Raw genomic sequence first — 7,500 nt, 5'->3', positions numbered from 1 at the left:
TTTCACTTTTAAATATTCACTGTACTATTTTTCAACACATACAATTGAACTGCATGAATTCAGAGTGCAAAATGTGCAGTAAAAAAGTTAAAAAAAACAGAATTTTCAATGTAAAAAAAAAAAGAAAATCAACAGTTGAAATTCAGAGTGCCAAATTTGCAGTAGAAAAAAATTCAAATTGAAAAATTGACTTTAAAATATTCAATATTTAAAAAATTCAAGCCCTTGAACTCAACAGTTGAAATTCAGAGTGCCAAATTTGCAGTGATAAAATTCAAACAGAAAATCCTGGACACCAAGGCCTGAGCAATCGATCCTGGATGACTGAGAGCTGAGACGCAGGATGTTTCCTACTGGTTTGTGTCTTTAGTGGGCGGGACTTACAGATGAGGAAACAGAAGATGATGAATCAAATCCAGGAAATTCTATTGGTCCTTTGCACCGTTTGCAGACTCACTCTGGATCGATTGCTCAGGCCTTGGTGTCCGGGTTGTTCTGCGTGAATTTTTCACTGCGAATTTCACTCTTTGAAAAAAATCGAGCCCTTAAATTCAACAGTAGAAATACAGACACTGAATATTTTAAGGGTAAATTTTCCAAATTGAATTTGTTTCTACAGCAAATTGATTCACTCTAAATTTAGACTGTTGAATTTGAAACATTTAAAGACAATACAGAGAATATTTTTAATTTGAAACACTTTGAATTATGGGTTGAATAATCAGTGTCTGAAATTCGAGGACAAAAAATATTCAAACATGTTATTTCAGTGTTAAAAAATGTCAATGCAGAAAATTCTCAGACATTTAAAATTGACATTCTGATGACACAAAAAAATCTTCCATTCAGTACCATCTCTTACTTTCATTTGTCTTTCCTTCTTTTCTCTCTCTTGTTCTCTTTCTCACTGTCTTCTTGATCTCTTCTTATTCTTTCTTTCTTTCTTACTTGCTCTCTTTTCTTTCCCGTTATTGATTTTATGAAGTGAGCCACAAATAAAAAGGGCCCAGGTCCTCCTTCTCTCGGCTTACGGCCATACCACCCTGAACACGCCCGATCTCGTCCGATCTCGGAAGCTAAGCAGGGTCGGGCCTGGTTAGTACTTGGATGGGAGACCGCCTGGGAATACCAGGTGCAGTAAGCTTTTCCTCCAGCAGAGGGTGCTGATGACCAAAACACCTGCAGTACCATCTCTTTCTTTCATTCTTTTTTCTCTTGCTTGTTCTTTTTCTTTCTCACTCTCTTCTTGAGCTCTTCTTTCTTGCTCTGTGTTTTAAATCTCTTCTTTCTCTCTCTCTTTGCTTTCTTACTCTCTTCTTCATCGCTTGTTTTTCTCTTTTTCTTACTGGCTATTTTTCATTCCTTTTATTGATTTTCTTCAGTTTGCCACATATGAAACTGGCCTGGTTAGTACTTGGATGGGACACTGCCTGGGAATACCAGGTGCAGAAAGCTGTTCCACCAGCAGAGGGTGCTGACAACCACAAACACCTGCAGTACTATGGAATATTTTTTTTGCATCATCAAAATGTGAATTTTTAATGTCTGAGAAATTTTTTGCTTTGAATCTTTTTTTCACATTGAAATAACATGTTTGATTTTTTCAGTCACTGAATTTTCACTGCTCATTTTTCAAGGATTTTTAAACTGAAAATTACAAATTTCACTTTTAAATATTCACTGTACTATTTTTCAACACATACAATTGAACTGCATGAATTCAGAGTGCAAAATGTGCAGTAAAAAAGTAAAAAAAAACAGAATTTTCAATGTAAAAAAAAAAAAGAAAATCAACAGTTGAAATTCAGAGTGCCAAATTTGCAGTAGAAAAAAATTCCAATTGAAAAATTGACTTTAAAATATTCAATATTTAAAAAATTCAAGCCCTTGAACTCAACAGTTGAAATTCAGAGTGCCAAATTTGCAGTGATAAAATTCAAACAGAACATCCTGGACACCAAGGCCTGAGCAATCGATCCTGGATGACTGAGAGCTGAGACGCAGGATGTTTCCTACTGGTTTGTGTCTTTAGTGGGCGGGACTTACAGATGAGGAAACAGAAGATGATGAATCAAATCCAGGAAATTCTATTGGTCCTTTGCACCGTTTGCAGACTCACTCTGGATCGATTGCTCAGGCCTTGGTGTCCGGGATGTTCTGTGTGATTTTTTATTTTTTTATTTCACTCTTTGAATTTCTACTGTTGAATTTACGGCCTTGATTTTTTAAACACATTTACTGAATATCTGATGTTGGCCTAAGTAAGTGATCATCACTTATGCTGTATTTTACAGGTTGGTACAGACAGGATAGGATGCCACCTGCTGCTGAACAACTGCTTCAACCACTGAGATGCAACCTTCTGGAGCTGAAGTGGAACTGCTGGACTACAACCATAATACTGCGTCTTCTCAATGCCACACATGGACCTTTTACACTTGAAGATGACTTGCCAGACTAACTTGGAATTCATATGGGTAGAGGAGGACTCCAAAGAGCAAACTATTTCAAGAGCGATGTCCTCAATCATACTTTGGAATATGAACATTTTTACTTGCATATCACACAGTCAAAACCCCTTGGTTATTATACCATTTCAGCTGTTTTGTAGATTATATTGTAAATAAACGATAATTTACCACTCCTTCTTAGTCATATTAAAAAAATAATGAAAACGCTATTTTAGAAACATATTTGCCGTCATGACTCTACTATTTAGTTCCAAGTAGTGCTGGGAATCCACCTCCTTTTGAACAAGTGGACCAAAGAGAGAGAACAGATTCATGTGACTATTTATCTGAATGCTTTTGTCCCTGCAATTCATTATAAAAGAAGTAGCTGCACATTGTTTAACTGATGGACCGACACACTCATTTAAAACAATAAATAAATTGATGTTGCCTCTTTGACATTAGGTGACACTGATAAAGATGTGTAGCTACTGCACATGTTGTACATGAAGCACAAAGTTGGAAAGTCTTGGCTTTGTTCAGGTTCAGTCCTGCTCAGAAAACTAGCTGAAAACATGCAGTGCTACATTTGCCCGCAGTGATCGCTAATAGGTGGCGTTCGTGATTTAGAATGTGATGATGTCATAATGTCAGATGGAGGGCGGGGCCAATACAACTGTATGGGAGAAATGCAGCTTTATTGACAAATGTTTTTCCTCATCAGTATTTGATCATGATTGGATTCACAAACCTGTGATATTACTTTTATGTCTGAAAGTCCTTTCTGTTGAACAACATCACAGTGATGTTTTCGCATATTGTCACCACTGTTTGATGTTTTCGGGGGGGGGGGATAGTGAACTTTGTGGCAGTTTTTGTTTCATGAGGATTCCTCAGTAATGACTGAGATATGAACAAAAACCAAAGACATAAAAATATGCATTTGTTACCACAGTTACCATAGTTACCGTCAGCTAACTGTGGTAACTGTGCTCCACCTCAATTTTGAACTATAGAGACGGCATCTCTGGAATCTCCCATATATGGTCATGTTTGAAAACAGTTAAGGGGGAAAACAATTTGGAGAAAAATCTAAACTTTCTCTAATTATTCAAAAACTACTTTAACGAACGCTGAAACATGAATATAGTTTTCTACTAAATAAAGATACAAAGACATTGAGAGGAGCAAAGTGGTTCAACAGTCCAAAAATACATAAATAACGGAGAATGCTAACTTGATGCTTCATGTTAGCATCAGGCTAATGCTAATGGATAGCTAATGGCTAGCAAGCGCTAGCTACAACTGCCATTTCTTCACTTCTACTGAACAATCTGCGTGAGAAAATATCCATATGGACCCGATTTACACTTGACTTTATTTATGTGATAAATAAGTTCATATTCCTCCAGAAACTGGCTAAAAGAGTGAAAAATTGTGTTTCTCCAAAGATTCTATTTTCCCCCTCGAGATGCCGTCTGTATCTATGGGCTCTTTAGAATGTTGAGATGTCACGTGAACGCTACCTATTGTTGGCGTGCATGTTTAATTACATAATACGTTTTCTCTCGTTTTAGAAGATATGTGCAAAGGAATTCAGAATTATACTGACTTACACTAACAATGCTTTTGTACATAGATTGCATCAAGGCAGGCTACATAAACATAGCCTTACAAACAGACAGTTGGTTTACTGTTGCATTTACATTACTGTCACCGTACAACTTTATAAGGTAGTTTTGTTTTCAGTACAATAAGTAAACAGAACCTACCTGTTCAGAAGAAAAGTCACGCCAGCGTCCAAATGTCATGCTTCTCTGCAAACCACAGCTGAAAATAACCTCCACGAATGACAGTTGTTTGTCTTAGTCTTGAAGAACAAAAATGACTTTAGTGCGAGCTGGTTGCTGGTTCTTCTTTGCCATTGTTGCTGAACTCGTGCTAACTCAACTTGAGCTCACAGAAGCGCGAGCAGTGGCCACCGCCCTGCGCACTAAACACCGGCTATTCGACTCCGCGCAGTAATATCTTCACTTTACTGTGCGGACGTCGAACTACTCCTTATTACGCCTTACAATATAGTTCCCCTTTTTATCCGCTTAGAAAATCCACAGTGTTTAATTTGTGTAATTAGACTTTATCGTGTAACACTTCATGTAACCATATTTAAATAGGGAAAACGTGGAAGAGCTTGGTAGCTTCTATCTTCACCTGTTTTGGAGCTATAGTGGAGAGGAGGAGAGGCTAAATGCTAACGCCGTCTGTGCTGTGTTTACGTGACTGAGGACACGCGTGAAGACCAGGCAGGTACACATGAACTCGTCTAAGCTAAAGTAAGAACATATCTCAGTATGGAAAAACGGTGGCCTATAACTGTAAGTATGGAGCGGTACAGGCTTGTGAAGCACAATACTACTACTAATAATACTATTAATAATTCACTTCTTTGAGCACATCACCCCAATTTTATCATCTCTTCACTGGCTGCCTGGGCATTTTAGGATCCATTTTAAATTGCTTTTATTTGTTTTTAAATGTTTAAATGGTGCCGCCCCTTTGTACCTCTCTGAGCTCCTCAAACCTTACTCACCTTCTCGGTCTCTTCATTCTCTTGCCCAAGGACAAATCGGAAGCTCAGAGGGGACCGGGCTTTTGCAGTGGCAGGACCTAAGTTGTGGAATGACTTGCCTTTGTTTATAAGACAAGCACCGTCTGTACCTGTTTTTAAATCTCTTCTTAAAACTTGGCTTTTTAAGTTGGCGTTTGGTACACCCTAAGAAGTTGAAATTTCAAAATCTGCAGTTAGTGTAATTTTAACTGTTTTAAATATGTTTTAAATATTTGAAGATATGTGTATTTTGTAGCACTTTGGTCAACCTGGTTGTTTTTAAAGTGCATTATAAATATAGTTGCAGTTGCTGTATAGAGTTCGGGAATGTGATGTTATACCGCTAAGCATCATGGGATTAGCACCAATAATAAACTTATGGAGATATTTAAAGTTAAAATACTGGAGGACCGAACCCGGACCGGACCCGAACCGTAGTTAATGTGAGCCGGGGGTAATTGTTCACATTAAAACACTTGGACACCACAGTGTGTTAGATGTATTTACCAGCAGTAACTCAGCAGCTAACGGAGCTGTTCCACGGCTTTTTTCTCCACTTTCTATACTGTTTTTAGCTAATGTTAGTCAATGGAAATGTATGCTAACAGCTGCAAAGTTGGCGGATCATGGTAACTGTGGAATTTCCCGAACTCTATTATGATTATTATCGTTATTATATGAAGCACACACAGTCAAAAGTATTTAAGTTTCAGAGAAATGACGCTGGTGGAAGAAAGACTGGGGCAAATCAACCCGCCTGGTCTCTCACAAATCTTTTATCAGGCATATTTAGCGTCATACTAATGCATTTTGCACTTTTTACGTGTCCATTACACGCCCGTTATGTCCGTTAATGCAATGGAAGTTACCGAACATGTCCCAAATTTTCCGACATTTCCTACAGTTTTCCCACGAAAGCAAGACTTAATTTAAAGAGGGGGTGTTATGCTTTTTTCAATCACATAGCACCAGTCTATATCACACTACAATGATGACGAAACCTTCTGTTGGTCTGTAAATGCAGTAAATTTGAATAACACGGTGGCGCAGCGGTTAGTGCTTGTGCCTCACAGGTCGAAGGCCTTTCTGTGTGGAGTTTGCATGTTCTCCCCGTGTCTGCATAGGTTAGTGGTAGGTTATAAAAAACATGTGCAATAGGTTAATCCTCCAGCCAGGTGTTTCTGACCACCAGCCTGGCCCTACATCATGGAGATGGGTCCCCGAGCGCCGGCCCATGCTGGCAGCTCACTGCTCCTACAGGTCGCCCCATGCGACACTGAGGATGGGTCAAATGCAGAGAACTAATTTCTCTACTGAGATTTCTCTACAGAGATTAATGCAGTATAACTTAAAGGGGCTGGATGCAAGTTCGCCATTTTATACTCACTACTGCCACCTCAGGCCATATGTGTAACTGCACCTTCTATATTAAGCTCGTGCATGACGGCAATTCGGGCCGAAGTGACACCTTTTTGAGTGACAGTGCAGGATTTTAGAGTTGTGGTGAACAGGTCTGGGCTCATTCTACACATTAGGACATGGCTGGAACATGTAGGGGGAGGAAAATACCTACTTTTAACATTTTTTTTAACTCCCTATAGTCCCTTTAACTTAAAATGTCTCTCTCAAAATGGCTGTAGTGAATGTCTTGAAATAGGCCTCTGTCTCTTTAAGAACCTCTGAGCCTTTCCGACACGCCCCCTCCACACGCTGTCTGTGGCATCAGTGGGGAGGGGGTTCTGCTGAGGAGCAGTGGTTGGTTACTCGGCTGGTGACGAAAGCTCGGAGGCGTCTCCAGGAGGTGGGGGCGTTCCTAGGAGGACTCAGGCAAACCTATCCCTAAAATGGCCGCCATCAGAGTTTTTACAGATTACTCAAAAATACGGGAATGTGCCAAGGCAACACTTCAGGCATGTTTTTAATGAGGGAATGACATGATGTAAAGCTTGAAAAAGTCGATTTAGCATAATACCCCCCCTTTAAAGCATTTTTCTTACTTTGTGGTGCCTTCATCAGACGAAAACTTCATCACAAGTCCCAAAACTGTGCAGTTCTGGCGTGGTCAGAGTTCAGATTTCCGTGAAACTGGCCAGGCGTCTCCGGTGCTGTGAGCCCGGTGAAGGCCCACTTCTGACGGGGAGACGAGAGCCGCTGACAGCCAAGCCCCGCGTTTATCCAAAAGTTCTTCCTGCAAAAGTGATGCCACGTGTCCTCGATGAAATAAAAGTCCATACTTTGGCCTCGCACAACCATCTGAAGATGTACTGATGATAGTTTTAAGGAAGCGCGCTGATGTTGTCAACTACGGTTTCCTAGCTTGACAGACACGTAGATGACGGTAGATGATGCTGTCGCGCGCCAAAAAGCAAATATAAAAAGATCACCGAAAACACGCCTGTCTGATAAAATGCACCCGTTTAGTCAATAACAACCAAACAGTCG

The sequence above is a fragment of the Gobius niger genome, assembly GCF_951799975.1.
Source record: "Gobius niger genome assembly, chromosome: 6".
NCBI classification, from domain to species: Eukaryota; Metazoa; Chordata; class Actinopteri; order Gobiiformes; family Gobiidae; genus Gobius; species Gobius niger.
Note: the sequence above shows the minus strand (reverse complement) of the source record.